This window comes from Fukomys damarensis, unplaced genomic scaffold (genome assembly GCF_012274545.1).
Source record: "Fukomys damarensis isolate Sample0158 unplaced genomic scaffold, DMR_v1.0_HiC HiC_scaffold_33, whole genome shotgun sequence".
Taxonomy (NCBI): domain Eukaryota; kingdom Metazoa; phylum Chordata; class Mammalia; order Rodentia; family Bathyergidae; genus Fukomys; species Fukomys damarensis.
In genome coordinates this window covers 18,952,774-18,979,521 of record NW_022900945.1, presented here as the reverse complement: position 1 = coordinate 18,979,521, position 26,748 = coordinate 18,952,774, and the positions used below count along the sequence as shown (strand labels likewise).

The 26,748-nt window shown below is 36.1% G+C and overlaps 1 protein-coding gene across 2 annotated transcripts in view; it reads left to right on the top strand.

Moving 5' to 3' along the window:
* The window catches only part of Ddah1 (dimethylarginine dimethylaminohydrolase 1), a 135,279-nt gene that overhangs the window by 26,692 nt on the left and 81,839 nt on the right, over positions 1-26,748 (top strand). The gene's annotated exons all lie outside the window — the stretch shown is intronic.

Sequence of the window (26,748 nt, the reverse complement as noted above, 5' to 3'; positions counted from 1 at the left end):
GAGAAAGAAGCACAGAGTACAGTGGGCCTGGGGGCCTCCGTGTAAACCCGTGGGGCCAGGAAGACTGAGCAGAGATGGGGACATCTAAGATGAGATGAGCACTGATCTGTTTTTTAAAGTAGCTTGAATATCATTATATTACTTTTCCAGATGTAGGACTGTGTATGTGTTGTATCAAAGAAACTGTCAGACTTTTCCAGAGCAACTTCATAATTTTTCGTTTTAACCAGGGACATATAAATAACCAACGCTTCATATCCTTGCCAGTGTTTTATGTTGCTTCCCCAACTTTTTTCCCCATTTAAGTTATTCTAGCAGGCATATAGTGCGATTTTGTTGTAATTTTTAATTTATATTTCCCTAATGGTTAATAATTCGAACATCCTTGAGATATAGAAGCTTTGCCTTCCTTTACGTTCTTTTATCTTCCTTCATTTATGTTTTACATATTTCCTCTACAAATATTTGAAATCACATTGGACAGTAGTATAGTTTTTGCTTCAAATGCTAAATATTATTTAGAAAACCCAAGAGGAGAATGAAAGTACACTGAACCAAGCAGGCTTGACGGTGTAATCAGCACTCTGGGAGGGTGAGGTAAGAGGGTTGCAAATTTTAGCCCATCCTGGGCAATTTAGCAAATAAGCAAGATCTCTGTCTCAAAATTTAAAAACAGATTAAAAAGATCTGGAGATATAGTTCAGTGCAAAGGCACTGAGTTCAATACCCAGTGATTAAAAAAATAAATATCCATAAATTTATTGTCAGTTGTTCTTTCTTTTCTAGTGTTCCAGGAAACAATTCCCTTGTATTATTTTATTTTCTTATATTACTATTTCATTAGTTCACTTATTCTTTTTTTTTTTTCAGCTTTAATTGAGTCTATTGGTACATTTCAGGGATACAGTACAGTTACATTCATTGTTGGGATCTTGTACCTCTACATGACAAGTCTTGATTCTCATTTTTTCCCCTTACCTCTGCCCTCCCTTCACCCCCTCCTCCCCTCCCCATCTACAAACACTTTATTTTCATCTTTTCATTATCTCACATTTTTTTCTTTTCCCTTATTACCCTTCCCCTACCCATCCCACCTTCCCTACACCTTTAGCTCCTTTCTTCCCATTTCTAAATGTCAGGAATCTTATTAGGATCTTAGGTATTATTGCAGATTATTCACACCAGGGAAACTATTCGGTATTTACACATGTGTGACTTATTTATTTCACTTAGGAGTATATCTTCAATATGTATCCATTTTCCTATGAATGAATCTATTTTCTCGTTCTTTATGGCTGAGTAATATTCCATTTTATAGAAAAACCACATCTTCTTTATCCAGTTTCCAACGGATGGGCAAATGGGCTGTTTCCAAGATTTAGCTATTACAAACTGTGCAGTTCACTTATTCTTAAGTGAGTGCTGTGCCCTATCCTCAGCCCCTCATTCCTTTTGAAGAACTTCCTTTAATATCCAGTTTAACGGATGGGCAAATGGGCTGTTTCCAAGATTTAGCTATTACAAACTGTGCAGTTCACTTATTCTTAAGTGAGTGCTGTGCCCTATCCTCAGCCCCTCATTCCTTTTGAAGAACTTCCTTTAGCTTTTGTTTATGTTTTTGCTGTTGATTTGGTTGTTATTTTGTTTTAGCTAGGCCTACTTTTAAAAATCTCTTTATTTTCCTTCATCTGAATGCCTTGATTTTCCTTTCATTCCTGAAAGATTGTTTCATAGACATAGAGGCCTGTTTTGCTTTCATTTCTTCTGGCCCACATAGTTTCTGATGAGAAATCTGCCGTTACACAAATTGTTTTTGCTCTATAGATAAGCCGTTATTCCTCCACTTGCTGCTTCCAAGCTTTTTTTTTTTTTCTTTCCCGTTGTCTTTAGTGTTCAGAAGTTTGACAGTGATGTGTTTTGGTGTGGGTTTCTTTGATTTTGCCTAGATTGGATTTGGATTTCACTCAGCTTTTTGAATGATAGGTTTATGTCTTTTGACAAATTTGGAGAGTTTTCAGCCATTTTTTTTTCCAATGCTTTTTAAGTTTTGCCCTCTTATTGGTCTCTATCCGTGATTCTGATGCTATAAATGTTATTTTTACTATAGATCCACAGGCTTATTTCATTGTCTTTGTAGCCTCTATTTCTTTGCTTAAACTTTCTATTTTGTTTGTTTCAGGCATGTTTGTAATTGTTTCCTGAAGCATTTTTTATGATGGCTGCTTTCAAATCTTAGGCATATAATTCTAACATTTTTGTTGTCTCAGTATTGGCACCTGTTGACTGTCTTTTTAAAATTCAAATTGTGGTTTTCCTTATTCTTGGGATGATAGTTGATTTTTAATTGAAACCTGGATATTTTAGATATCCTATTATGAGACTTGGGATCTTATTTAAGCCATGTTATCACACATTTTAGTAGGCTCTTACTGGCTGTGAAATATTTTCTGGGTACATGATCATGTCATCTGAATAAAAAATATTTTATTTCATCCTCTCTAAGTGTTATAATAGTATGCTTTTTCTTTCTTTTTTTAACCTACTCTTCAAACTAGAACCTTAATATAGTGTTGAAAGTTGTGAGTGAACATCCTAGTGTGTTTCAGATCTTAAGAAAGCATTCACTTTTCACCATTAAATATGATGTAAACTATATTGTTTTCATAATGCCCCTTATTCTGAGAAAGTCACCTTGTATTCCTAGTTTGCTCAGAATTTTTCATGAATTTCCTGAATGGCCAGTGTTTCACATGACCTTTGAGACACTGAGATGATCATATGGTTCTCTTTATTCTGTTAACGTGAAGTGACATATGATTTTTTAAGTGTAACTACTTAAATCAGTGATCAACATAAACGTATTCTTTGTAAAAATGGTCACAAGGCAAAGAGATCTGTTTTCATCTTTATTTAATGTTCTTTAATTTCTGGCTAATGCAATAAAAATAGAAATAAGTGGTCTACTACAATCAGATGTCCCTCTATATCACTTACTCTTCTGTCCTGTACTCAATGCCCTGTGGCCACTTCCCGGAAACTCGTCTTCCCTAGCACGTTGAACTACTGCTCTGTCTGCCTTTGACATTCCCCCTTTCTCACACCTATGTATGACTCTCATTTCCTCAGTTTCTTCCAGCCTTTGCTCAGGGAGCTCTACAGAGACCACTTTATTTCATATTGCAAAGCCTCCTGCGTTCCTTGTCTCCCTTACTCTGTTCCATTTTTCTACAGGACTTAATCACCTTCTCAAACACTGTATGTAGTGATTTAAAAAAAACCTATGATAGTAAATTGCCTTACATGAGGGATTTTGTATTTGTTACACATATATTTGTATTGTCTAGGACCATGCCGAGCGTACAGTAAATGCTCAAAAAATATTTATTGAATAAATGCACAGCTATTAGAAGAGACCACAATCATGATTGTATGCCTTACTAAGTCATCTAATTAGAAATCTCAAAACAATCAAGTGTAAAAATATTAAAACTGTTGGGAAAATCAGTTGGAAAGATCAATTGTTATTATATATCATGTCAATAATATATTAGTGGATATGTTTTTAAAGTCCTATGCAATTAAAAATGCATTGGAAGAAATTTCATTGGAAACATTAAGGAGCCACCCAAGAAAGATTATAAAACTACTTAGAGACAGAGAACAATATAAAATGATATGCTTTGGATGACAATTATATATCAATATACTTATGTCTATCTGTCTATATCATTTTTCTTTTCTTTTTTTTTTGTGTGTGTGTATATGTGTGTGTGTGTGTAATTGAGACTGACCTGGAACTCACTATGTAGCTCAGGCTGGTCTCGAATTTGCAGTGATCCTCCTGCCTCAGCCTCCCAAGTGCTGGGATTATAGGCATGCGCCACCACGCCCAGCTTGTCTCTCTATATGGATGGATGGATGTTGTTAGGATTTCACATTTCCTAAATTAATTTGTATCTTTATTAATATTATTTGATGTTATATATTTATTATTTTTAATATTATAATTTAATATTGTTTCAGTTAAATCCCCAAAGGATTTTATGCCTTAAAAATTGAGTTAAAATTTGCCTAGATTCAAAAATAGGTATGTGAAAATAGCCAGAAACATTTTATAGAAAGGGAAATAGTTTAGTCCAGGAATTTATTCTATTACCAAATAGCAAAACATAGTGTTACACATTACTATAATACTTAAATTACTATAATAATTGAAATGGTACTGGTGCAAAACATAACCATGAAAATCAAGGAAACAATAGTGTGGGAGTAACTCACGTTCATAAGAGTTTAATAATGATAAATCAATGGGAATGGACAATCATCTTTAACAGGCACATAATATAGCATCAAAATAAATTCTAAATGAATCAAAATTTTAATTGTAATAATTAAGAGTGATAATAAAGGACAAGAGAAACAGGTCATTTTCATGATACACTATTAAAGGATGGGACAAACAGCATAAACATAAAACAGGAAACCACAGTGGGAACAAAATCAATCACTTTGACTACATTTCACACCCTAAAAAACCCTTTAAATTTGTTTTTATTTTTAATTAATAAAAACATTAAAATGTTGAATTATTTATAATCCTATATCTGACCTAAGTAACTGAAATAAATAACTGAAGTTCATGTATATTTTTCTAAAAAAATGTCAAAAATATTTAAATTTTATGTAGGGATTTTGAATTAGTTAAATCAGAAATGAGAAAATATTTTATTTTTCTTTTAAGCATAAAGTTGCTTTAGTATTTCCATGCATAATTAGTCTGGCTTGTGCTACAAATAAAATATCTAGATTACATTGCATGGTTGTTAGTGTGCTGTTGACATTTTTTTTTAATGAGAGAACAGATGATTTTAATGACCTTATAAAAGAGTGGTACAAAATAGGCAAACTTGAGATTTCAAGAAATTTGCTTAATTTTTTCCAGCTTAAAAATCTATTACAAGTTTGATACATATTGTTTGCCTAGTTGTTGGCCTGACCTAGTGCCTATAAAATTCCTTGCAGTTGTGTATGTTTATTAGCCTCCTCCAGAAAATTGTAGGATGTTCTGCGATTGGGTGCTTGATGTAAATTATTGCAAGGCATCATTGTAGCTTAGCATTTGAGGTAGGAATCTCTACAGATATCAGCCAAATACTTTGACTTGCCACAATCACTGTGGGATGGTAGATTGAAGAAGAAAGCCCCATCCCTTCCCTTCAGCCAAGTTCAACTTCATGCTTATTTCCCTGTGGCTCCCTTCCTCTGGGTCTGTCAGCTTTGGCCCCTTGCCAGATTCTTGATGCTTTTCTCCTGATTACAACTCTTCTTGACATCCCAGCTTTCCTGTGAAAAATTACCAAGTGGCACATAGAGGACCTAAAAGACTAAAACAAAATTGAATACTTTGTGGTGTTTATTTGCATCTGTATGTCCAAGGACTGATCAAAATATATATTAAAGCCTCTCAAAATACACTCCCATGACTTTGAACATACTTATCCCATTGTTCTTGTCACTTTCTGAAGCAGTTCTAGAAATCCTTTCTCCATGAATGTCTTTACAACTTCTGAAGAAAGATGCAGTGAATGCTGTTGGTGAGTCCCATGCAGCAGACAGGCAGGCTCGTAAGACCATTACAGAGTGTCCTTTACCTTATGCGCTGGATCTGGCGCCATGTGACTTCTGGCTCTTCCCTGAAGTCAAAATGGCCATGAAAGGTCAACGTCTGAATGCAGGACACTGAAAGGCAGCCACACCGTGAGAGAGCACTTCCAGCACTGCTTCAGAAAGTATAAGAAAGATGGGTTATATGTATTTGAAAAGAGTTAATGGCAATGTGTCTTTTACTCTAATTTTTAAAAATTTAAATATCCACCATAATTTTCTTTTTCTCATTGAGTTTATTGGTACATTTTAGGTATACAGTACAGTTGCATTCATCATTGGGATCTTGTACCTTTACATGACAGGTCTTGGTTCTCACTTTTTTCCCCTTGTCCCTGCCTTCCCTTCACCCCCATCCACCATAATTTTTATTGTACCTCATAAACCTATGTCTGTATCTACAGAGAGAGAGAGAGAGCCCAGTTCCAAACCAGTTTTTTTTACATGGATTGGTAGTGTAAATACCAGTGCCATAGTAGAGACTGCATGATTTGTCGTTAATTCTCTCAGAACCAATAAATTTAAGCCAGAACTGATAGGGAGAATTAAAAGGTCTAGATATTGCTTTGTTTTGTTCATTTTGGCTTGTGGGAATCTGTTCAAGTCTTGATCACTTCATGCCCCTTAATTTGCCTTTAGTAATCATTATGCTGTCAGGATGTTAAAGTATCAGAGTTAAAAGTGAAAACTCGGTTGATTTTCTAGGTGCTTTAAATACTAAACATTTGAATTAACGTTCATTCATTAAACCTTTGAAGATGGAATAGATAAATCATCATGTGTATTTGTTTCTGGACTATGTCATGTGATATTTTCCTGGGAAGATTTACATTCTTAATTATGTTTAGTTTACAATAATATTAAAATAACTGCATTTCCTGAATGCAATTCAATTGTACCATTAAGGGATGTGTTGTTCTTTCATCATTCCAGGAAGGGTGTATTCCACTAGAAATAAAAATTTGACCACAAATGATCCATACAAAAATGAATTAACTGTGACTATGTTTAAAAGCACCTATAATAATAAGATATCCATTTTCTTGGTGTTCCAATGTTTCTTAGATATCTCAGAATCATAGCTTTGAGGAGTCAGAATATTCTTCTCATGAATCAGCCTGGGTTAGTTGAGGAACTACTTTACACAATGTACTCTGGGCCCATGAAGAAAGGAAAACGGAAGGTGAGAGGCCACCCCTTCACGGATCACCCCATGTGGTGGTGCTCAGTCTAGCTATCTTGAACTTACATTCATTTTATTCTAGGGAGGTCATTTAAAGCCATGGACCAAGAATGAGAACACAGTCCATGCAGTCTTTACAAAACATTCTAAATCTGCAGAGTCACCTCACATTTCCTGAAGCTCTTCTAAAAATACTTTTTATTGTACTTAAGAATGAATATATTATTAAACTATGAAGCTCTTTACATTTATCTTAAAATAGCGCCTCCTGGGGATGTTGGCACAGACCCATTGCCTAAGGCTGCTACAGAGCACTGTATCTTGTGCTCTGCGGGCCCTGCCTCATGTGCTGGATTCCAAAAGCAAGCTAGTGGGCAAGAAATGGTGGAATGCTAGAGATCATTTGCCTCACCTAGCTTGGCCATTCTGTTTTTTTGGATGGGGCTATAAATAAATGTACTTAAAGAATATTTGTTAAGTCCTGAAGTTATCAACTTTATCTGGATATAGGTGTTGATCACTCATAACAAATCAAGGGGCACTTAATGGTGTCAGATGTGTTGCTGCCCACAGGGGACATGTGGAGCTGTTTCTAAACACTGCTAGAGCTTTACAGAAGAGAAGTGTCTTGTCACAGAGGGTCTTCTGGCTGTTAGAGAGAGAAGGTTTTTAACTTCAGGTTTTTGCTTAGTCCCTTTTGATTCCTGGAAGTTTTGTCTTCTCGCTATCAAACAAGGAGAACTGCTCAACACAGCTCTCCTAACTGTCCCAAGCAGGATTAAAAAACCTCCTATCTTCACCAGCCCTGCCCAATTTCTTAGCCTTCTTATCTATAGGTCTAGACTTGCAGCTGCTGGCTCCTTTGCTTGTTTCATTCCACAATTTTGCTATCTCTAGTCATATAGCCACAGAGTCATATCTTTTATACATACTCAGGAGGAGAAGGCTTCACCAGCAAATTTAGTCCAGCAAGGCTCTGGTCTTCCAGAACTAAAATGCTTGATCATCCTGAATAAAGCACTGCTTTCTGTGCAGTCCAGGCAAGCAGGAGTAAATAGGCACCCTGCCGGCTGTTTGTTTGCCTGGAATTACTGCAGGAAGTTGTTGGAGAACAGGCCATTCCCACTGCCTTCTCAAATGTCAGTTCACTGACTTTGGCCAGAACCTTGGCTTGTTAACTGGTGTCCATCTCCAACCAAACTTCTGCATGTGCAATAATATCCCCCACTTCAGCCTTGATTCTAAGAGGTCTGGAAAAGCAGATGAAAAATGCCCAGAATCCTGAGTAACACAAACTACTTGAGTTTCTAAATAGACATTTTAGTGGCCATTAGCTGTGACTCAGCTGGATAGCATCACAGCCATCTGTTACCTTCTCTAAGCATGAAGACTGGAATATGGGCTGGTGCCATGAATGTAAGGGTTTAGTCTCGGTATCTCTGATTATACTTCTCTCAGTTGGGTTCAGCTCTCAGTGTTAGAGGAGATGCTTGACACCTGAAGAAACGAGCTCTTTACTACCCCCTTTCTCACCTACAACATTAAGAAACACACAACTGTTTATGAGGTGGGAGAGGTTCAGAAATATTCTCAAATATATTTGATTTTTTCTATCCCTTCTACTTTTTCTTGCTCTTCTGTCACAGGTTTAGAGAGAAATAAGGTATTTACCCTGTGTTTGTTTCCCAGGGTGGTTGATAGTCAGGTAAACATACCCTGTTTAAGGATCAAAAAAGAAAATAGGTAACTGTGCCTGTCTGCCCTTTGATCTGGTTCTGCACGGACTGGCAAGACACAAGCATTTTGCACATGCCATTTCTATATAGAGATCTCAGAGCTGTAAAAGTCTTTCTTACTCCAAATTACCATATGAACCAGTTGGAATAAAAATCCTCAACAAAACTCTGCAACTAGCTTGTTCCTTCTCAGCAGGCACCTTGACAGTTAGAAATCCTGAAGCTTCACATAAAAAAATTTCAGAAAATGAACAGATTTTCAGACACATTAAACAGAATACTTTCTCCTTCAGTTTGTTTTCCACAGTCTTCCACATTTTTTAAGATCACATATGGAAGAGAAGATACCCAGAACATGAAAATGACAAGCTCTGTATACACTGCAAAACTGAGTAGTGTTTAAACTAGTCTAAGACCTGTAATCTGTTTTCTGTGTGAAAGTATGATAAGTGCATGCTTGTCTTGGGTTATGGGTGAAATGGAAACTGGTGTTGACATTTACTGTGATCCTCAGGAAGTTGCATCACTTCTCTGAACCTTATTTGCCTCAGCTATAAAATACGGAACTTGAAGTAAGACCATCTTTAATAAGGAGACCTGAAAGATTCAGCCCAAATTGGTGTTCCAGGGAAATGTCATGGTTTCCAATACTTTGGATATCTCTGTTTATTTATTAATAGGCAATATTAAATTAGCAGAAGTTGTTTGAGTAAGTTAGTAGCAAGTTTCCCACTTATAACAGTAAGTGTGTTAGGTCCCAAGTATTATTGGGTTATTTCAATAGTGGCTATGCAATTTCTTTAATAAATTAACATTTAATTCAATTAACATGTATTGAAGGACTTCTGAATGTGAAGATTTATGCCAAACACTATTTTAGGACATCTTTAATCTGTGTCACACCAATTTACAAAGCCTTGTATATAATTTCATTTGATTTTCAGGGCAAGATGTGGAGTTTGCCGGTAAATATTATAACCATTTTACAGATAAGGAATTTGAGTTTCAGTGATGTCACATAGAATACTGTAATTTGATACCTTCAGTCTACATTCCAAGGAGACAATAAATGGAAAAAACATGAAAGGAAAACTTTATAATGTAAATTAAATACCCAATAATAAAGATGAAAATGATAATGATGGCTAACTTTTAATGAGCTTTATTGTGTGCCTGAAACTATTCTGAGTGCTTCATATGTACTCACTAATTTAATTCTCACAACAGTCTTGAGAGAGGTATTAAAATTATCCTTACTAATGAATGCACTGTAAGCTCCACCAGGACAGGATCTTTTGAGATCTGTCTGACTCGTTCACTTCTATTCCTGTCATTTAGAATAGTGTGTAACACAAAATGGGCACTCTATAAATATTTTTTGTATGAATGAATTCCTGTTTTGCAGAAAGAGGCCCAGGATAATTAAGTTACTATACTTAACTAAGATCATTCAGCTAATACAAGCTGCTTGTAAGATTTGAATATAAGGAGCCTAATCTGTAAGTTTTAAGACCACAAGCTATATTTTTATCAAAAATGAAATAAAACAAGTAACCAAAACTAAGTGTATGTGTTTTGAAAGGAAATTTTGAACTAATCTTGGAAAAGCATAACTTTTCTTATCTTTGGATTTAAGTTCTTGTGAGAAAAAAAAAAACCCTACATTTAATTGATGAAAATCATTTAACCCTACATTTAATTGATGAGGACACCAGGACCTCACACATGCTAAGTACACACTCTACCACTGGGCTCTACCCCTAGCCCCAAGAATGATTCTAGCTTGCAAAATGGATGGGTGAAAAAATAGAAAGAAAAATAAGAAAAGAAGTGATGGACTGTCTTTGAAAAGTCAAAGCTAACACTGCAATACTGAAGTCAGATTTTTGGTTTCAACACGAAAGGACTGGAGTGGAAATGTAATGCCTCATTTCACCCAGCAGTTAATGTGACATGACAGCTCACCTGAAAATGAACTGCAGAGAAATGCTTTGTATAAAAATGATATTGTATGATCGCAATAATTGAAATATTGAAGGGTTTTTCAGCAAAGCTTAAGTAAATATTTCAGTAAAAAGTTATATTCTCTCATATAAAGAGCCAATGTTTATATTGGCTTCTTGCTTTACTTTGATGGTCTAGAAAAGAAGGCCTAAAGTGCGTTCTTCTTTATTTTACAACCTTTGCATAATTATAAAATTAATAAGCACTCACTCATTGGAGAGTATATGGAAAATTTTTATTTTTAAAACAATTAATTTTCAAACCATAGAGATTTCTATTGAAAGGTGGAATATGCACTTATATGAAGTCATTTAGGAACTAAAAAAATTAACTGGTGTTTTATAATTTTATCCTCATGAACTAAAAATAAAATAATATCCATTTTTATATTTGAGGAAATGGATACGCTAAGGAAAGAAAATAAATAAATGGATGTTAAAAGTATACCCATTAGACTATCTGCCTCTACCTTGAGCTCCTTTTTTATACTTACGTATATTATGCACAAAATGGGTATTTAAAGATATGTCAAGTTGCATATTCCATACTGCAGCTTAGTTCCATAGTCTCTATGTCATTTCAATCCCAATATAATAACTTTATTAAAAAAAATACCACACTCAGTTGATTTCACACAATTAAAGAAAAAGACACCAATTCTCCCTCGTCTCGTTGAGAAAATAGAAGCAGAGAGATTTCCTAACTCATTCTATGAGGTCAATATTACTGTAATACTAAAGCAAGGTAAAGGCATTACAAGAAAGGAATATGGACCAGTAATTCTTATGAACGTAGGTCAGAAATCCTCAAAAACATGCACATATTAACCCAATAATATGTAAAAGAATTGTGTACCATAGTAGATGGCATTTATTCCAGGTATGCAAGGCTGACTGACTCAGTTTAAAAATCAGTATAATCCTCCACGTCAATTGGCAAAAAGAAGAAAAATCATATGATCATGTCAATATATGCAAGAAAACGTTTGTCTAAACACCCATTCATGATTAAAATTTCAAAAACTAAATGCTCAGTAAATGTAGACTACAGAGGAACTTCCTTTTGAATTCATAAAAAAAAATCTACCAAAAGTCTACAGCTAGCACATACTAATGGCTGGCAAACTAAATGTTTGCCCTTTAAGATAAGGAGCAAGTCACTGCTATTCAACATTATGCTGAAAGTCCTACCTAGTGCAGTTAGAGCAGAAAAGGACATAAAAGGGACATAGGTTGAGAAAGAATAAATTAAACTGCCTTTTGTTTGCAAATGAGATGATTTTCTCCATAGATAAATCTCAAAGAATTGACCAAAAATAAAATTTAAAAATGATTAAGGAAATAGAGCAAAGTCTCAAGGTACAGTATTAATCTACAAAGGCCAGTTACTTTTTTATATACCAGCAGTGAACATTTTGAATTTGAAATTTAAAATACCGTCCCTAATGGCACACACACAAAAAGAAGGAATGGAAGGAGGAAACATCTAGATACAAATATAGTAAAAATAAGTTCAGGGTCTCTATGGACTTAAACTGTAAAACTGATGAAAGAAATAACATCTGAATAGAAAGACTCTGTGTTCATGAATAAGAAGACTCAATACTGTTGAGGGTAATTACTCTCTACTTGACCTATAGATCACTTGTAAAGGCAGAATCCTAGAATAGCCAACAGAATCCCAAAGAACAGCAAAGCTGGAAGACTCACACAATCTTATTTTAAGACTTCCTACAAAGCCACAGCAACCACTGCAGTGTGATATTGGTTTAAAAAAAAAATAGGCACACAGATCAATAGAACCAAATAAAAAGCCTAGAAATAGGCCCAGACAGTTATAGCCACCTATCTTTGACAAGGCTCAGTTTGCTTAGGCCGCCATAACAAAGTCTCACAGACTAGGTGATCTAAACTACATATTTTTTTCTTTCATGGGTCTGGAAGCTGGAAATCTGAGTCATGGTACCCGCATGGTTTGTTTCTGGTAAGGGCTTTCTTCCTGTCCTGCAAAGAGCAGCCTTCTTTCTGTGTGTCATGTAGCATGTTCTTGCTTCATATGCATGGAGGAAAGGAGGGAGAAAAGAAAGAAGTGGCCGGAAGAGATATCTCAGTGTGTCATCTTACAAGGGCAGCAATTGCATCATAAGGAGCATTCCCATGACCTCATCTAATCCTAATTATCTTTCCAAAGAGCCCCAACTCTAATACTACTGTATTGGGAACTAGGACTTCAACATTTTGAGGGGTACACTTCAGTCCATAGCACCATTCAGTGGAGAAAGGATCTTTTCTACAAATGATTCTACAAGAATGGTATATCCATAAGCAAAATATAAAACTAGATGCAAACCTAGTTAATTTCATAAAAATTAACTTAAAATGGATCATAGACCAAAATGTGATGTGAAAAATTGTAAGACTTCTTGAAGAAAACATAGGAGAAAATCTTAATGGCTGTGGGATTTGGCAACCAGTTTGTGTATGCAACACCAAAAGTATGACTCATGAAAGAAAAATGTGATAATCTGGACTTTATTAAAACTAAAAGCTTCTGCTCTGTAAAAAGAACTGTTAAATGAATAAAAGACAAGCCACAGACTGTGAGCAAATACATTCAGAACACAATCCAGTAGTGGACCTGTATCCAAAATGTACAAGTAACTCTTAAAACTCAACAAGAAAACAATCCAGTTAGTAAATGGGCAAAAGATCTGAACAGACTATTCACCAAATAAGCTATGCAGATGTAAATAAATATATAAAAAGATACTCAACATTTGTTGTTAAGGAATTGCAAATTACAATGAGACACCATCATCCACACATTAAAATGACTGAAATCCAAAATTCTATCAGTGTCAGTTGCATGGCAAGGATACAGAACAGCAGAACTCTCATTCATTGGTAGTAGGGATGTAAAGTGGCACAGCCATTTTGACAGTTTCTTTCAGTCTAACACCATCTTATCATATCACAGCAATTATGCTCCTAACTGTTCACCCCAAATGAATTGAAAACCTGTATCCATACAAAAACCCACATGTACATATGTCTAAAATCTATATATTTATGACCAAAGCCTGAAAGCAACCAAGATGCATTCTTTAGGTGGATAAAAGAAACAACAGAATATTTATATAGGGGAATATTATTCAGCAGTAAGAAGAAGAGTAAATTTGTAAAAGATATGAATGAATCTACATTCATATTTTTAAGTGAAAGAAACCAGTCTGAAAAAGCTATTTACTGTATGATGCCAGTTATATGATGTTCTAGAAAAGCTAAACTTATCACAACACAGAAAAGATCAGTAGTTACCGGGGATTTAGGGAGAGAATAGGGATAAATAGGTGAAGCAGAGAAGCTTTTATGGGACAGTGAAACTATTCTGTATGATAATATAATTATAGAACTGTGACAATGCATTTTCAACACCCATTTATACTCTTCACAGTGCAAAAAAGGAAGTCTGACTATATACAAATTTTAAAAATCACTGGGGAAGTTGGGAGTCCCAGGATGGAAAGTAGAATCTGATAAAGAAAAACGAAATAACATTCTAACTGTATCACAGTGAATAAATCAACCTTGCTGAAAATGGTGAGGGAGAAAGGTGCTGAACCAAGTAACTTTGGAAATGAGTAGAGTCTGTTAGCAAAAGAAACTGTATACGAACACTGCACTCTAGTTGGTAAAGTTGTTTCCCATGGAAGTTCAGGCTAGCAGTTTCAAAACAGCCATAATGTACACTGGAATTGAACAGGTAAGTAAATAGATGGCAGATAGTGGAAGCTAGGGTTGTCACACTGGACTGGAAGTTTACAGATAAGCAAGACAAACTAGAGTGATCCATATGGTAATTAATGGATTAGAGTTGGAGAGATCAATATAAGTTCATGTTTAGCTTAACATATATATAGATGGTTACACATGGAAATACGTATACATATATGTATGTATGTTTTGATGCATGAGAACAGCTGAGAGGGTTTATAAGTAACAGTACCCCACCTAGCCCCAGACCTTGGTCTCATACTATTCGCTAATGAAAAAAAAAACCAGGGCTCCTTGGAGAAATGGTTATTTTTAAAACAAGAAATATACAAGAGAGTGGAGTGCTTATAATGATAGAAAGTAAGGAATGCTAAACAAAAACAAATGCCACACACAATGATGCAATTTTGATGCAGTCACAGACCTGGGAGCCAACCGCAAGGACTCCCAGTGGTCAAAGATGAGACAATTTGAGCCAGAAAATAAAAGTCCTGTTGGATGGTAACCTGAACTATAAAATAAGTATGCTTGAGTCAGTCCTGATGTAAACAAATGACTGAATGAACACATGGTAGAGAAAAGGCAAAGCTCTCCTACTGGAGAATTGGAATAATTTATGTAGATACTCTGCCCTCAGGGAGCAAAATTCCTCACACCCCAAAGTGTGGGCTGCAAACCGTAACTTTCTTCCACAGGTAGAGTGTGGAAAAGGGAGCAGAGGAGGAAGTAACTTTGCAGGGGACAAGCCTGACAATACTATCAGCCAGGTGGTCAAGGTCACCATCAGCAGGAATAAAGCATGTAGGTAATGTATATTCTTGATACAATGCGATAAAAATGACTCTTGATATCTGTGATCTCCTCCTCTCCCAAACAAAAAAATCAAAAACTAAAACATAAATCCAGGAGGAAAACATCAGGCAAATTCAAAGTGGATTTGAAAAAATATATATATATATGTATTTCTAGCACTCCTTAAAACTGTCAAGATTATCAAAAATAAGAGAAGTCTAAAAAAGTTATAGCCAAGAGGAGCCTAGGGAGACATGAGGACTCAATTCAGTGTGCTATCCTGGATTTATTTCTCATTTTCCTACCAATGTACCAATAGTTGGTAATAAATGTACCATACTAATGTGAGATGTCAATAACAGGAAAACTAGTTGCAGGTGTGCATGGGCACTCTCTGTACCAGCTTCATTATTTTCTGTAAAACTACTGATTTTTAAAATATTACCCAGACTTCTACCTTACACAACTATGGGCACAGTGATATAAAATTCAGTGTGAATGATCTCCCCAGTGAAATTTTGCCTTTGTAGATTACCAATCCTGCCTCAGGCAGGGAAGGCTGGGCTGAAACAGTGACCAGATTTTTTCTGACAGAAAAGGCACTTTCTGACATGGAAGGCACTTCTGCCTCTTGTTAACAGGCATCAGCCCAACTGCATAGGAGCAGAGGGCATGGGCCTTCTCCTGCCTGTGATCTGTACTTAGCCCTTGCTCATCAGCCTCCTGCATCGAGAACCAGCTCTTGGACTAGGGAGATCCAAGGATATGGGCACTGCCTTGAAAGGAGAAGCATCACATTCCTGATGGCTGAGGAGAACGTTTCCTGTATCTGAAGAGATGCTACATTTTCTGGTCTGCTTGCGCAAGAGGCTGAAAGATAAAAATTTTGTTAACTTTTCTGAAAATTTGGACATTTAACCAAAACATGTAAATGAAATATTAAATCCTCATAAATTATGAGAACCTCTCCTTGGTATTTGGTTCATAAATTATGTTCAACCAGAGTTTTAGATCATAAAGTTCTCCCATTCCAGACCCAACTAATGGTCTTTCATTTTCTGTCCCTATAAATTATAAACCCCAGATGTGTTAAATTACGTAATGAAAACCATATAAAATTTGTTTTTTAAATAACTTCATAAATTTCTTGTTTTACTGAAGTTTATTGGTCTTATTTTAATGGGACAGAAGAAAAATTAACCTTTCATGTTTTCACTTTTTTTTTACACTTGCAAGGAGACCCCTGAAATTGTTAGGGCAAAAAAGGAAACTGCTTTTCTTGGGCCAGTTTCTTGAATAGAGTAGGTCCAGCTGCTGAGATAAGCCTCTTGCTAAACCAAATGTATGTTTTTGTGTTCCATCTTGGATCTTATCTGCCTGCAGCAGCAGCAAGCTTAATAACAAATGAAGTTCAAAGAGATGTCGCTGCTAGTTCAGCCTCTTACCTAGTGTTTTCAAAAGGCTCTGTAGAAGTGGTCATTAGGCCCATCCCTAATCAAACTCTTTGAAAGCTTATCATCTGCCACCATTTCGTACAGCCTTTCCGCAAAGCAACCATTATTTGTAATCATTAGTAGAACAGTATGTGGTATGTAAATATGTGTAATAGTTATGCTTCTAAGATATTCTTTAAGACCATCTTTTAAAGGCTCTCAGCTTGACAATGAATTGTTTTTCGTTTTCAAGTTGGAATACTTTGCAATTATTTCTCAGTTGATTTCCTAAATTTACTCAACTCACAAGAGATATGGCTTTTACAGTGCAAGTAAATTAAATAGATATCATTTGAGGGGTATGTGTGTCAATTAGAGATTGTTTTATTCTCTTTGTGCTGGGTAATACTGCAGGGAGATAGTACTAATTACAGGAGAAATTGTGTATGAAGATGTTGATAGAGGAATATTTTTAAGGCTTTCAGAATGAGGTGAATTCAGAGACCTCAAAGAGACCTTTGGTTTCTTTCAAAGGACCTGTTGCTTAAATTCTCAGAAAATATGATTGGACTCCTCTGTCAGCCCAGCAGGGAAGAGGCCTGTCAGCATTTGAAGGGGGTTGGAGTGGGGGCAGATAGAGACTGGCATGACAAAAGAGGCGGAGACCAAGATTCCTAGAACGCAAGCCTGTTGAACCCACTTGTCTCTGTGAATGGGGCTCTTGACCACAGCCATTCCTGGCTTTCATCCTCAAGCTTCCCCTCCCCCAGCAGAGCAGCCCTAACAGGAGGCCGCTGTCCTTGGCCAGAGTCAGCTTCTGCCCGCATGCTGTGCTCCATAAATGCAGCCTTCCAGACCAGCCAGCTTGACTGTGGGGGCCTGCATTTCATCTCCAGGTTCCAAGAGAGACCCATCACTAAAGTCAGATCTTTCTTTCACCTTGTAATTGGATCATTTCATAACCAGTGGGGATCATCCACAACATTGTCTTCTAAGAAATAAAATAAAATCCAGTCTTAGCTTTCATGATGTTACATAGGGAAACACTATCCAGTAAAAGCTACCAAGATAACTTTGGTTAGAAAACATCACTTCAGTTGTCCAATGCACTCCAGATTTGACCATACCATTTTAAATTGTTTTGCAGAAACTGGAGACATCTGTTTTTAAAAAGGAGTATCAAATGTTATTAATTTCACAACCATTTCTCTGCAGATAATCAAACTAATCAAATACTCTTTACAGAAGGAAACCAAAACCACAGCACAGGCACACAAAGATTGTGATAATGTGATCAGTGTTCTTAGAGTAAAAGATTGGAAAAAAATTATATTGTTTATTCATACCTTGAAGTGAATTATATGAAAATATGTTCTTATATAAACAAAGTCAAAACGGAAAAATATGAATTTCAACAAATTATAACGCTATTTGTTGTACTGTGGCTTTCCTGGTATAATTTATGTAAATATATAATTCCTATGGTAAGATTAAGGAAGAATTTAGTTCCTTTCAAATGCATTTTGTATGTGATTTAAAAAGAATTTTTTTTAACTACTGGGTTGAAGATATAGCTTAATGATAGAGTGCTTGCCTGGCATGTGCAAAGACCCGGGTTAGATCTCCAGCATTGCAATAACAACAAAAATAACTAAGAAAGAAAAATACTTTAAATATTGAGAAGTATTATGAAGCACAACTGAACAGTTTAAAGTAAACAATATGGACACTTCTATATTTATTGTGTTAATTAAGAATTCAAAACTTGGCCTGTGTACCTTTCCTAAATCACATTCGCCTCACAGAGGAAAATACTCATCTGAACTTTTTGTCAGCTTATTTGCTTATTTTTCATTATAATTTTTTTTTGGGGGGTACTAGGGTCAAACTTAGGACCTTGTGCTTGTGAAGCATGTGGCAGATCCACTGAGCTAAATCCCCGGCCCTATAATTTAATCACCTGTGTACTCTCCCCCAAATAATATAGTGGTTAGTCTTTTCTGGTTTTGAACTTTATGTAACTAGAATCATATTTTATATATTTGTATATGACCTTTTACATTATTCTGCACTGTATTCTAGTGTATGAATATATTTTTTATTTACCCATCCTAAGGCTAATTTAGATTTAGGTTGTTTCTAGTTTCCTGTTATCATGATGAATCTTGTAATTAATAGACTTTTTTTTTTTTTTTGGTATGGGGGACCAACCTCAGAACTTCATGCTAATGAATTTTTGTGAACTATTTTTCCTGTATCTGGTTGTTGTTTGTTTTTGTTTTTGTTTTTTTTTTGGTATGGGGGATCAAACCCAGGACCTCACATGTGCCAGGAAGACGCTGTGTCACTGAGCTAAACACCCAGCTTCATAGACTTCCTTTGATGCGTCTCATAGGCCACATTGGTCAATATTGAGGAGAGGCGCTGGACTATGAAATGTGCAAGATTTTCAACTATAGTAAGGAATGACAAAATGTTTTCCAAAGTTTTCCAATTTTTGTTCCCACAAGCAGTGGATAAAAATGCCCATTGCACCACATCCTCTCCAGTATTCCAAATTACTTGATCTTAACTTTTTCCAGAGTAGTAAGTATGAAATAGAATCCCATTGTGGTTTCCATTTTTATTTCTCTGATTAGGTATCTTCTCGTGTATATATGGGCTATTTATGTTTTCATTCATTCCACAAATACTGTTTGAGTTATGTATATGTTCTGGGAAACTCTCTTGTTAGTTATAAATGTGTTGCAAATATAGTCTCCCAAGTTTGTGGCTTGCCATTTGGCTCTGTGGTATTTCTGATGAACAGAGATCTTCATTTTTACATGGTCAGGTCCTTTTCTGATACTGTCTTCTAAACACTTTGGGGTTTTGCCTTTCACATTTAAGAACTTATTTCCGTTTATATTGTGTGAAGAATAAATCCAATTTCAATGTTTTTTGGTTACACGTGGAGAACTAACTCTTCAGGCACCATTACGAAATGATCTATCATTTGCCTGCTACTCTACAGTGCTCCCTTTGTACTGTTGTGTCCCTATATCCATATATCCATACATGGGTGTGTATAAATCTGTTCGTGCATTCCTCTGTTTCATTGTTCCGTTTATTTCCCTCTACTGCATATCTTCTATTTCACTGTACTAATTATTCATCATAAAAATAACAGGACAATAAATACTGTTTTGAAAGTCAAATGTACAGTGCCTGACACATATTAAGTATTAAGTATATTTATTACTATTTTAGTAGGGAACACATTTTAATATATTTTTAAAACAATATAAAATTTTGTAGAGAATTAGTAAATGTTCAAATGACACAGCCACTTTTTGTGTTGATCTGAGTTACCGTGACTGTCTGTCTATGTAAGATATGCACACATTTGGTCATTGCCTTTGCCCTTATTGGGACTGACAAGACAGTGCCCCCACAGAATGACACTTTGGCCTGCTGTGTATGTTGAGCTAAATGATATTGGAAGGAGTCAGAAGCAAAGTCTCTCTGACCTTCTCCTGTCCTCCTATCACTTGCATCTCTTTCTCCCCCAAGAAAATCACAGAAACCAGAACTTTTCTTCCTCAAGGTGAGTCATAGAAACTACAACCTTTCTCCCGTGCTCAAAGCAAACCTAGAAAAGTCACTTTCTTCCTTCTCCCTTGAGGACTGTTTTCCAGAGGGGTCCTGCCAAGAGGAAAGAATAATGCTGCACAAAGAAGTCAAGAACAGTCTGGGCAAACCTTACGTGTTCCCCCTTGTGTCCCATCCCCTTTTGACCAGTCACCTTTCTATACAATTGTCCATTCTTTATCAAATGTAAGCATAAAAAGATTTCCCTGATTCTTTGGGTCTTCTTTTCTGAAAGCTCCAATGTCTTGTAAAACATTGATTAGATAAATGTGTTGTGCTTTTTCTCTTGTTAATCTGTCTTTTGTTATAAAAGTGTCTGCTGTGACCCATATGGTGGCTGAGGGGAGGTGTTCCTTTCTACCTTACACCCTCTTCCAAACCATGTGGGAGAAGATGAGACTGCCGGGGTTCTTTTCTCATCCTCACTCAGCAGTCTTTTAGGTTAAATGAAGAAGGCTTGGGTTGGATAGTTTGTTTCTTCTTTCAGATTTGAGTTCTGGAAGAGAAAATTATGCTGAAGGAGCAAAGAAATATATTTGGAGAAGACATTCAGTCTTCAGAGCATCTAGTTTTCTACACCATACTTCTGTGGCACATCTTAGTTATTATAAACCACCTCAGGTTCTTTATAAAAGACACCCATTTATTTGATGAAGGAGAGGGAAGTGCCATATTTTAACTATTACTGAAAGAAATGTTCTTTGCTCTGTTGGTCTTGAACTTCCTCAAAATACTTGATTCCAGATGTTAAATCGTTTTTTCAGAAGCCTTGTTAAAGTGCCAGAGCATTAGATTTTTTGAAGGCATTTCCAAACCCCAGCTGATTATCACAACACACAGGAATCCAAACTTTCAAAGCTTAGCTTTGGCCCCAGAGTGTATCAGCAGCTGCAAAAAATATGTGCAAAGGCACAGGTTCACCAGACTGGGATCTAGTGTCCTTATATGGTAAAACAGTGAGTAAATTTCTTTTTCTTCCTGGTTATCAGAGATTCAGTTCTGTTGCTTAAAGAGCACTAAATTTCCTTGATTCTATAAAAAATAAGTGGAGTTTGATAAGCTTGATAAGATAAGCTGGTTTGAACATTTTATTACATAATATATATTTTAACAATTCTTTGTGATGAATTTATTTTACATTTTAATTTAGCTATATATATTCCTAAACTAAATTAGAAAAATAACCTTTCCTAAAAATATTTTCATACATAAAATGTGTACTCTTTTGAAGAAGTTTCATTATTTCCTAGAGAACCAATTGTGCTTTTTCCCAGGATGGTGAGAAATGAAGTCCTCTCAGTAGATACACTTAACATGATGAAGACAGGAAAAGATGGAATTAGGGGAGAGCAAAGAACTCTGAGCCACACCCCCTCAGTGGGAAGTATGGAAGAGGGGAAAACTTCTTCAGTGAGAAAATCAAGCAAAAGCACAGAGATAGCACTAGTCAGGGACTATAGTCACAGGAAGTCCGACTTGTACAGAGTGGAGGAGACCTTGTGATTTGTTATGAGAGGCTAGCTGGAAGAAGCAGGTAAACAAGCAGTAGAAGACCTCCCAAAAGATAAACTTCAGTGCTTTCCATCCGCAGATTCATTATTTCTTTGTTGACTTGTATCACTTATCCAGTTGCATTGAACATCTGATACAGCATAGTAGATTCTACACTCAATGAATTCTTGTTTCAGATGGAGTAGAATTATAAAGTCAGTCTGTAGTAAATGAGAGAACATCACAGGCTTAAAACCTTTCAAATATTATAAACTAATTTTTTAAAAAATTTTTATTTCCAACTATTGGCAGTATGTCTAGAATTTGGTACACGTAAGAATTTGAAAACCAGTCCTCTTTCTGTTCTGTTTGTTTGTTTTTGTTTTTGGTACTGGAGATCGAACTTGGGTCCTTGTGCTTGTGAGGCAGGTGGTGGAACCACTGAGCCAAATTCCCAGCCTTTCTCTTCTGAATTGTGCAAGCACATTCTATAGTGATAGGATAATTCGGAAGGAAGCCCTAATGATATCAGCAGAAAATTACTGCAGGGCTGGGTAGGCTGGAGTTCTGATTTCATCTGTTTTTAAATCCTTTTCCAGCTATTGATTGGCCTCCACAGTGCCGAGGCTGAGGAATCAGCTGATCTTTTTGTAGTTTCTTAAGATTCCGCCCTTTCAGAGTAGAAGCCAGCAGGACCAGACTACTTCTAAGGAGACCACAGCAGCAGTCTCCACTGGGAACCTCAAAATCATAGTGAAACACAACACTTACCCTCAAATGGCTCAGCAGTTGTCATCATGGCAGCTCTCAGAAGCTGCAGATGTCTCTTTCATGGCCTTTATAATTAAGGCCCAATAGAATTCACTGTCTGCTGTCCTGGCTTCTGGATCGAGACAAATATGTACTCAATGGACACTTTGCTCAGGGCTGGTTATCCAGAATGAAAGGTCGTCTCGCCACCAAATGAACTCATGCAGTTTAGTGAAGGAGACAGACAAGGGCTGCACAGCAAGGTAATGAACAAAACATCAATCCCCCCATCAGGATCACCATTTACTTTGTCAGCCAAATGAGCATCCTACTTCAGGCAGGCCTATTATCATTCTGTCTTTCCAGCTATATGAATTTTTCTCTTTGTTCTACCTGACCTCAACATTTTTAGTTTGGTTTTTAAATCACACTCTAAACTACGTACTGAGATTGTTCCAGATGTTTAATTTATTTAACCCAGTGAGTTAATAGCAGGTTATTGGTATTTCTTAGACTTCTGCCTCACTGTGAAAATGTTCTTGGATTGCTTCGTGGGGACGGTGGCAGAATGTTTTCACATGCCATGCAGTGTCCGTTGTGATCCTGTTAATCTGTGGGCCACACACTGGCTGCTGTGGGGCCCCGCTGAGGAGCTTAGGTAGTGGCTCCATGAAGTGTATACTTGGGCAGAGCTGGCTCCCAGGACATCATCTCATCCACACAGATGAGCAGTAGTCTCTACAACAGTCTAGCCTCTTTGATGATAGCTCTACCTTTTCAAAGGTTCTCCCTTTCTCCTATGCACTCCCATAACCAGAGTCCACACTCCTTGTTGGTTCTTGTTTCCCAAGTTTGCTACACCAGAAGGAAAGGGATATCTCTCACTGGCTCGAAACATATTAAATGCTAATAATACAAATGAATACCAGCTTCTCTGGGAGCCTAGAAATAACTAAATACCTGCTGTGGGAGTTAGCCCTTTACTACAGAGGTAATGTTACTCTGGATCTAGAACTGCATGTGGGAGGTCCAGATGGACAAAGGCAAAGGATAGTTTAGGCACATGTGTAAAAAAGCACAGAGGTGCAACCAAAAATCTCCACAGAACACCAGGCTGTTTAGTGTAGCTAGAATTCAAGACTGATAGGAGAAAATTAGGAGGTTAGTCTCTAATGCCAGGCTGAAATGATTAATGATTATGAGTTATCTTGTATTATAGGTTTAGGGAAAAAGTGCTGAAGATGTTTGGTTTGGGCTGTGGTGTGACCAGATCTTGCTCTTTGGGGATATCTGTGCTGTAGATTGGAAAGACAAACCACTAACTCAGGGAAACCACTTCGGGGCTCCTGTAGTAGTTCACACTAGAAATACTGGGCCTTACTAACAATTGCTGTAGGGATGGAGAGGCGAGATGCAATTGGAGGGCTCAGGGCCGCAGATTGTTAGCGGCACGAAGGAAAGGACCATGTGTGTTCTGTCCACCTCTAGGGATCTCCACATCGACATGGCTTCTTCCTTTCAAGATCCCATCCTTTCCGCCTTTCTATTCTGATTGCATTGTACCATGTGAGAAGCCCATTCGTTGCTTCCACTGCTGTTGGCTACACAGAACTGCCGTCAGTGAAGTAAATAAAAAATTAAATGTTCTCATTCATCTGTACTTTTCCATACACTATTTCATTGTTTGTCCATTCACACGGGTCCAACCTGTGACCCACGTGTTGAACACACCTGGCTTTTTTGAGCCACATTAAACAAAGAGAAATTGTTGTAGACTGTATGTAAAATATGTAATATAGCAAATGTATGTGAGTATCAAAACTTCCCAGGGCTGGGGATTTAGCTCAGAGGTTCGGTGGCCTGCCTCGCAAGCGCAAGGACCCGAGTTCGATCTCTGGCACCAAAAAAAAAAAACTTCCCATATTCTTTAATATTTTGTATTATGACATGGCCAGGTCCAACCCATGGGGAACAGGTCAGACACATCTAAGATATGCTACACTTTCAGTAGATTGTGTAATTTGCCCTACTTAAAAATAGTAAACTACCTACAATGAAATTTGCTTTTTTGAAACCAATTTTTAAAACGAAGTAGATTTATATATACTAAAACAGTGATTTCCAGGGAGTGCTTTTTAAAAATAAGTAATAGAATATATAATAATATATAAAAGAAGGAAAAGCACAGATCAAAGTTGCACATTTTACACATGTAATTATATAAATGCCCAGAAAATGGTTAGAAAGGGAATGAATGTCAACATCCCAAATTGGTAACTGGGTATCTGCTCAGAAAAGACTAAACAGGAGAGGGAAGACCTTTCAGTTAACCTTTATTATTCAGATATTTCACCACAAATGCAAAAAGGAGAGGGAGGGGGGAGAAAGAAGAGGAAATGAAATAAAGCAGCCAGAAGCAGAACTCTTTCAAGGCAGAAAATTCCTCTTTCATTCATACAGTGTCAAGGGTAAAGGAAATTAGGAAGTATGTTTGTGTAATACTTGTAAAGAAGGACTTCATTTCATGGATTACTTTTTATCGCAACTTCTGAAATTACTAGTGACAAAGAAATGCAAGGAATCTAATACTATATTTTAAACTAGAAAATCCATATTATGAAAGCTGGGCCTGCCTCAGAACGACTGTGAGCTTAAGCTAACAGTTTAAAGTTCCATGATCTTCCAGTTCTAAAACAGAAGTGGTAATACTTACCCCAAAAATGGGTGTTGCAGGGAAGCAAATGACAGATTTAAGCAAAAAGAACTGAAGGCTTTTGAATTTTATATATAGGATGTCCCGGTATAATCTCTACTGTGTGCATGTAGACAGACACCAGGTTATATAATGGTTATCAATTTTAAGTGTGCAAATTACTACTTAGGATAATCTTCCAAAATCCCTGGGTCAATATTACAAAAAACAAACAATCAGTTCTTTCACTTTTAGATTTCAAAAAGCCTCCTTTCAGATTTAAATTGAATAGACACCCATTATTTTTAGTGCTTAAAAAAATAGTGGTGTCCCCTTGGAAATCTCTTATTAGTAGCAGCCATTGTCTAATTAAATGAAAATAATCATCCAAGAAAGCATATCAGTTTGTGGTAGAAGCAAGATATTATGATTCAAGCATATTTCCAGATGCCAGTGAATTGCTGGAAAGCTGCAAGTGTAACTTTCCGCTCTGATAGACTTTTAAAAGAGGTCAGGGTACGTTTTACCATAGTGTCTAGCAATGTGAGTTTATTCAGACCTTTTGGCAGACATTCCTGCACACTCAGGCTAAATCAATGAATCATCCATTGTTGGCCAGCTCTGGTCTCAGTTGCTAAGAGATTTTTTTTCAAGCATACTAAGGTTTTATTCTAGATAGTCTGTCGAAAGGGCGAAATGTATTAAGTTTTAAAATGTCTCATTTTTCCTAAATTAGTAATTAAAATTTTGCCCAGAGCATTAATGTGGGGGCAGTGGGAAAGTCTGTGTATAGCTGGAGTACTTTCTGCTGGGAAAACACAGTAGAAAATATCTTGCCCATAATCTCAAAAATATGTGTGTGAAGGAAATGGAAATGTTTAAAAAGTGGACATAGACAGCAAACACAAAAAATTCAGAAAGTCTAAACTCTGAAAAAATATTATGTTTGTTTTTTCTTGTATTTCAGAAGATGGTCCTTAATTTTTTTAAATTTGCTCTAATTTTCCTTGTTTCTCTTTGAGTCAGAAAGACCTTTTGTAATTAGTGTATTATTTCAAGGCTTTGATGGAATCATTTTCAAAAATGTAAAAGTTTAAAACTACTATAAAAGAAAATAGTATAACTTTAGCTTGTTTTTTATTAATATTTAAAGTATATTCTTTATAGTGAGTGATGACATATTAAATAGTTATAAATACTAAGAGAGTAGATTTTAGACATTTCCATCACAAATATGTGAAAAGTATGTGAGGTAATATATATATGTTAATTAGCTTGAGTTAGCTATTCCATCATGTTTATATATTTCAAAACAATATTAAGTGCCACAAACATACAATTTTTGTCAATTAAAAACATTTTAAATGAAGTTTATTATGTCTATACATATTTATATATATTTATGTATACCCTTTCTGAGTACTTCAAGTTTTAAAATATTTGATAGTTATTTTATTTCTGTTCTTTTTAACTTGGTAATGATTTCACATTATTGAGATTCACATAATTTGTCGTGGAGGCTAATATTTTATTTTAATAAGAGAAAAGAGATAATTGGGACTGTAAATTTAAAAAGAGGAAGATTGAGTATAATAATCTT